This window comes from Macrobrachium rosenbergii, chromosome 37 (genome assembly GCF_040412425.1).
Source record: "Macrobrachium rosenbergii isolate ZJJX-2024 chromosome 37, ASM4041242v1, whole genome shotgun sequence".
NCBI classification, from domain to species: Eukaryota; Metazoa; Arthropoda; class Malacostraca; order Decapoda; family Palaemonidae; genus Macrobrachium; species Macrobrachium rosenbergii.
This window is the reverse complement of record NC_089777.1, coordinates 15,986,845-15,994,344: the sequence shown is the minus strand read 5'-3', so window position 1 is coordinate 15,994,344 and position 7,500 is coordinate 15,986,845.

Here is a 7,500-nt window from a genome sequence, read left to right as displayed (position 1 = left end):
CTATACTTCATATCCTATATTTTTTCTTATGTATTATACATGGTAAGAGTCACCTCTTTTGCGAGGGACGCGAAGGAATGATAGTCCCATGCTGTTTTTGAGCAAGACTTTCGGGGGTGGAGATGCTTTTCCCAAGTTTTTTTTTTTTTTTTTTTTTTTTTACCCCAAGAATCGTTACGTTGCTTTTCCTAGTTTTTTTTTTTTTTTTCCTGAAAACTATTGTGCCCCGTCGTTGTCTGTCCGTCCGCATTTTTTCTGTCCGCCCTCAGATCTTAAAAACTACTGAGGCTAGAGGGCTGCAAAGTGGTATGTTGATCATCCACCTTCCAATCATCAAACATACCGAATTGCAGCCGTCTAGCCTCTGCAGTTTCCATATTATTTAAGGTGAAATTTAGCCATAATCGTGCTTCTGGCAACGATATAGGATAAGCCAACAACGGGCCGTGGTTAAAGTTTCACGGACCGCGGCTCATCCAGCATTATACCGAGACCACCGAAAGATAGGTCTATCTATTTTCGGTGGCCTTGATTATACGCTGTACAGAAAATTCAATTGCGCCGAAGTTTCTTCGGCGCATCTTTTACTTTTTTCTGTTAGGTTTTCTGAATTTGTCGAGTAATTCATGAACGGGTTTGAATCCATTTCCAGAGCATTATTTCCGGATTTAATTAGATTTCCGTGTCTTTGTCCCTCCGGACTTTCTAACCCATTTTAATATGTAGCCTATATTTTTACTCAGGTGAATTGATTTTTTTTTACTTACTGACTCCAGTTTCACACAAAATTGGTCAGTTAAGTTGCTCTTTGCGTAATTACTATTGTCATGTCTTTTCTGCTACATTTAATCTCATCCACGTGGTCCTGAAATTAACGTAATTTGCGAATCCTTCCACACTCCTCAGTGGCCCACTTTTGTTCCCGCAGTCTGCGCGCTATACGTGTTCAGAAACCTCTATGTTTGTTTTCTCTCGCAATAACGTGAAATCTAGGCTCTTCTGTAAATGTTTTTCGTATAACATTTCCGTTCGTCTTTGAGTTGAAAATTGAAGAGCAAAATAGTTACTTATTCGTTTATGAACTGGCTTAATTCTTGCTCACTTCCAAACTGTGAAGAAGTATTTTTCTGCCTCCTAGATCTAAAAATAGTCATTTCTCTAAGTTTTTTTGTTAAACATTTCCATTCGTCTATTAGTTGAAAATTGATGAACAAAATAATTACATATTCATTTATGATACGACTAAATTCTTGTTTACTGCCAAACTATGAAGAAGTATTTTTCAGCCTCCTAGATCTAAATCTAGGCTTTTCAGTTGAAAATTGTAGAACAAAATAGTTACTTATTCTTAACATTTGCGGTCGACATTCAGTTGAAAATTCAAGAACAAAATAGTTACTTTTTTCATTTATGAACTGACTAAATTCTTGTTTACTTCCAAACTGTGAAGAAGTATTTTTCTGCCTCACAGATCTCTTTATGACGCGCAACATGCCTTTGCCCAGGGATGCTGTTATCTCATTACTCGCATCCACACAGGAATAAGTGCGTTTGCTTGTGACTGCAATGTTTGACTTCATTCTCCTCTTCTGATCAGAAAAGTGGGTTTCACCCTTTTTTAGCGTTTTGGAAAAAGAAAACGGTTCTGAGACAAAAAAAAAGAAAGAAAAATATATTGATAATAAAAATCAATTCCCACTTTTAATTTCTGTAAAAGAAAACTATTGAGATGGCTATTTGTCTGTCCGTCCGCACTTTTCTGTCCGCCCTCAGATCTTAAAAACTACTGAGGCTAGAGGGCTGCAAATTGGTATGTTGATCTTCCACCCTTCAATTACTGAACATAACAAATTGCAGCCCTCTAGCCTCATTAGTTTTTACTTTATTTAAGGTTAAAGGTAACCATGATCTGGGACCGCTGTAGGTGCCAACAACACAGGCCACCACCGGGCCGTGGCTGAAAGTTTCATGGGCCGCGGGTGAGAGTTTCATGGTCCGTGGCTGAGAGTTTCATACAGCATTATACGCTGTACAGAAAGGTCGATTGCGCCCAATAAACTTCAGCGCATTTTTTACGTGTTTTTAATGAAGGTCAGTAAACGCCATTTTGATTCTGTGGGGTTATTTTTTCCATTTTAAAATATCTTAAAAATGCAAAAAGTAACCCCACAGCATCAACAGTAAACAGCATTTTGATGCTGCGTGGTTACTTTTTTCCATTTTTAAAATAATATTTTTAAAAATGCAAAAAGTAACTCCACAGCATCAACAATAAACAGCATTTTGATGCTGCGTGGTTACTTTTTCCATTTTTAAAATAATATTTTTAAAAATGCAAAAAGTAACCCAACAACATCAAAATGGTGTTTACTGGAAAATATCTCTTTCAGAAACAGTAGTTTATTTCACCCAAAAGTATTTTGGCCCCGTAGTCGGGTAGAGCCGTCAGTGCACTTCATGCGGTGCACTGTAGGCATGCTTAATGTTCTTTGCAGCATCCCTTCGGCCCCTACCTGCAACCCCTTTCATTCCTTTTTACTGTACCTCCGTTCATATTCTCTTTCCTCCAGCTTACTCTCCATCCTCGCCTAGTAGTTGTTTCATAGTGCAACTGCTTTGAGGTTTTCCTCCTGTCACGCCTTTCAAGCCTTTCTACTCTCAGTTTCCCTTTCAGCGCTGAATGACCTCATAGGTCCCAGCGCTTGGGCTTTGGTCAAAATTCTGTGTCCCATTCCATTCCCAAGTGTTTTGATAAAGTTTTTTTTTTTTTTTTTTAGTATTGAGAAAAAGTTATGAAATACGGAGAGACTGATGTTTCCTGGGCGCAGAAGCTTCGAAGTCTGTTGACAAGTTCTGAAAAGCTGTGTCCAGCCAGTAAGTGTCCTTTAGTGGTGTCTCAGAAAGTTCCCATTCTCTCTCTCTCTCTCTCTCTCTCTCTCTCTCTCTCTCTCTCTCTCTCTCTCTCTCTCTCTCTTTTATAATATTGATGAATGTTAATCCATACGGTTACTTTATGGAGAGAAAAATTATTCCTGTTAGTGCAGAGTAATTCTCTCTCTCTCTCTCTCTCTCTCTCTCTCTCTCTCTCTCTCTCTCTCTATGACTGAAGGAAGGAAATCAGAAGTTGTGACAAGACTTTTATGGAAAGTCTCTCTCTCTCTCTCTCTCTCTCTCTCTCTCTCTCTCTCTCTCTCTCTCTCTCTCTCTCTCGTAAAGGAAAGAAATCAGAAGTTGTGATAGGACTTTTACGGGAAACTCTCTCTCTCTCTCTCTCTCTCTTTCTCTCTCTCTCTCTCTCTCTCTCTCTCTCTCTCTCTGTAAAAGAAATTAAATGAAAGTTATCATTCTCCGATGAAGTTATACAGTATATGTAAGAGTTTGCTATCTAAATCCCGAAATGGGTGAGAGGAGGAGGTCGTGCGAAGCCTCCTAGCTTCCCGTCGACATTGCTGAAAATTATAATTAATGTGACTGTTAATTAGTGTTCATGGGTTGATTGACGTTTCACTAATTCAGAGAATTCGTCTCGCCACTTCATAATGGCCTAATGCTGTGACAGTATTACATAGCTGTACTAAATCCGGTTGAAAGGCAGGGGATTATCGTGGGATTTTGTTTTCCATATGTTTAATAAGGCTGATTCACATTACAACATCACGTCACGCCAAAGTACATGAGAATTTCTCACATGTAATCGAATGGACTTGTTCACACCATCACGTCACGTCACCGTCAAGCACACGGCATCCACCGTCACATCACGACACGCTTTCTTGGAAAGAATATTGTGACGTGACGTGACGTGACGTGACGTGCTTATGCAAGTTTCCTAAAGCTAAATCTGTGAGTCGCTGAGGTTGGACACGAACTGAACGGGATTGTGATGGATAGTGTGAATACAAGGCACGGCTGGTGGGACGGTGATGTGACGTGATGGTATAATGTGAATCCGCCTTAAATGGGAAGAAATAGAGTGACGGGCGATACGATACAACCTGAAAGGAGGAGGAATAATCAATTTAATAAATGTTTCCAAAGTGTTCTGACATTTAGTGGCTCTGTTGTTGGCAATTTTTAGTTTTCTGCAAAAGAAAACTATTGTACCGGCTTTGTCTGTCCGTCCGCACTTTTTCTGTCCGCCTTCAGATCTTAAAAACTACTGAGGCTAGAGGTCTCCCAATTGGTATGGTAATCACCCACCCTCCAGTCATCAAACATACCAAATTGCAGTCCTCTAGCCTCAGTAGTTTTTATTTCATTTAAGGTTAAAGTTAGCTATAATCGTGTTTTTGGCAACGATATAGGCTAGGCCACCAGCGGGCCGTGGTTAAAGTTTCATGGGCCGCGGCTCCTACAGCAATATACCGAGACCACCGAAAGATTGATCTGTTTTCGGTGGCCTTGATTATACGCTGTAGCGGCTGTACAGAAAACTCGATTTCGCCAAAGAAACTAAGGGCCATTTTTTACTTGTATATGCTTGTGTAAGGAGTAACTTCTGGGGTAGAATAGAGCCGTTCGTCCATGGTAAGTAAGTAGAACTTTGACAGAGAAAGGACGGGAGAGAGATGAAAATTAAAACACGCAAAGTGTTTGATGATTACATAAAGTAATATTTGTAGCGGAGTTGGGACACACAAATTTTAGTCTGGTAACACACCTGAAGATTTTTACAGTGGTCGATGTTTCCACATTACGTAGTAGATATGTTTCCTTTGGTTTTAGATGGGTTTCATACACCGTACATGAACTTACTGTTCTCATATTAGGTACTAGGTGTTGCATTTACAATTATATGTATCTGCTGACGGTTACAATCTGATATATTGACAGTTTGATCATCTAGCTGTAAAACTGAATGGTATATGGATTCTTTGTTTCTGTGACTACGCTCGGCATTTGTACTCTTTTTAAGTTCAGTCGTGCGATCTCTTGCGCAGGAAGGGTGGTGGAAACAAGATCCCGGGTCAACATACATTTGGAAGGGTAGAAAAAAGGGTGGCTGTAAGAATTCACTTATTGTTTTGGGAGCAAGTAGAGGCTGGTGTTGCCTCTACTGTTCAAATTCTCAAGTTTAAGTCGTCTCAAAGGAAATAGGGTTTTTCCTGAATAAAAGAAAAATGGGATATCCTCAGGCAAGACCTTACGGAACAAATTCTCTCTCTCTCTCTCTCTCTCTCTCTCTCTCTCTCTCTCTCTCTCTCTCTCTCTCTCTCTCTCTCTCTCTCAGCTATTCAGCACATTGGCTTCAAGTGCTCTAACACTTGGATATGTAGTCCTTACTGGTGTAGAAGGTACAACATATTATATGCTTAATATGGTGATTTCCCATATCTTTCGACCGTCGTAAGTAGTTTCGGTGCCATTTAATATGTCCTGGGATGAAGTCGAAAGGAAAGCAGAAGCTGGTAGCGATATCCAAAGTTAGTCAAAAGAAGGTGAGAAAGGATTGCTGAGCCGTGGAATCCGACGATTACCGATACCTCCCTTGATACCAGCCCCCTCTCTCTCTCTCTCTCTCTCTCTCTCTCTCTCTCTCTCTCTCTCTCTCTCTCTCTCTCTCTCTCTCTCTCTCCCCCTATGAGTAAAGGAAAGAAATCAGAAGTTGTGACAGGACTTTTAGGGAAGTCTCTCTCTCTCTCTCTCTCTCTCTCCCAGAGTAAAGGAACGAAATCAGAAGTTGTGAAAGGACTTTAGGGAAAGTGTCTCTCTCTCTCTCTCTCTCTCTCTCTCTCTCTCTCTCTCTCTCTCTCAAAATCTGGTGGTATTGTCACTGCAAATGGTATTGAGATACCTCGCTTGAGACTTCCCTCTAAGTAGGGTTCTACTTTTCAAGAGTTCGTTCGTTTTTCTAAAGATCAATTTCACGTTTCCTTTCCTATTCATCAAAACTGACAATACTGTTTTAATTGTCTTTCCGTCGGGATTGCGTGACTCCATCAGTCTTATAGCAGTGCTGAACGTGTGAACGCAATGTACATCTGTAAACTCAGTTCATTTTTCAGTCTTTGCATTCCCTCATCTAAGTAACGTAATGCTCCTGTGGTCGTCCGCTGAGTGGTTATCATTTCTAAGAAGAAAGAAAACGAGTCAAACATGCGCCGAAATTTCTTCGGCGCATTCGAGTTTTCCGTACAGCGTATAATCAAGGCCACCGAAAATAGATCTATCTTTCGGTGGTCTCGGTATAATGCTGTATGAGCCGCGGCCCATGAGTCTTTAACCACGGCCTGGTAGTGGCCTATCCTACATTGCCAGATGTATGATTATGGCTAACTTTAACCTTAAATGAAATAAAAATTACTAAAGCTAGAGGACTGCAATTTGGTATGTTTGGTGACTGGAGGGTGGATGATCAACATACCAATTTGCAGCCCTCTAGCCGCAGCAGTTTTTAAGATCTGAGGGGGGACGGACAGACAAAGCCGGCACAATAGTTTTCTTTTACAGAAAACTAAAATTAGCAGAAGGTAATTCTGAACTATTAAGGAAATTTTGTATGGAAGTTTTAAATTTTTTCTCACATTCATAAACACACACACACACACACACACACTCTTAAAGGACGATCATTGCAGTTGCACTAATGTATAATTTCTGTGCTAATTGGTTAAGTCGTTATGTAGGGATTCTGATGGCGCTGCATCGGATAATAGAAGGCGCACAAGCATTCGATTTCCTATGTTGAAATATATTTAGTTTTATTAATGCCTCCGTTGTTTGCCTTTGTCTAGTATTTTCGGCGAATGTTCTTCTATCGAGTGTTTTAGGAAGCGGTATACAAAATGTCTTTGCTCATGTATAAGACCTGGGTTCGATCCTGATGTGAGTCAGAATTTATATATATATATATATATATATATATATATATATATATATATATATATATATATATTATGTATGTATATATATATATATATATATGTATGTTTATATCTTACAAAAATTGTGATGAATTCGAAAAGTTTAGAGGGCAATTGTATTTTATTATAATTACATAAGTATGTAAATACATAATTATTATATATACATACATATATATATGTAAATACATAATTATTATATATACATACATATATATGTATATATATATGTATATATGCATATGTCTGTACATCAAGAGATACGTCGTAAATATTGAATAATAAATAGTTTTTCATTCTCAGAAACTCTATTACTTATTCATCCATCCAGAATAGATTTCATTGCGAAATTTTTGTTTTGACTTTTGAATTTTATTTCTAGATAATCCTCACCTTCCTTTTCACTATCTGCCAAAAATTAGAATTTAATTATGGTTCCACATTTTTATTCATTGTTGGCATGGAAGCGTTTTTTTTTTTCCCCTTATTTTTCAGTTTACAGATTAAGCTCTCCGCGGTGAGTGGAATGGATTGGAAATATCGGTTCGACTGTTGCTTCCATCATTGCTAAATCCACCTATTCTGTTTCAGCGTGATGTTGGAATCGGAATGGAAAATAATGATTTTTTTTTTCCCC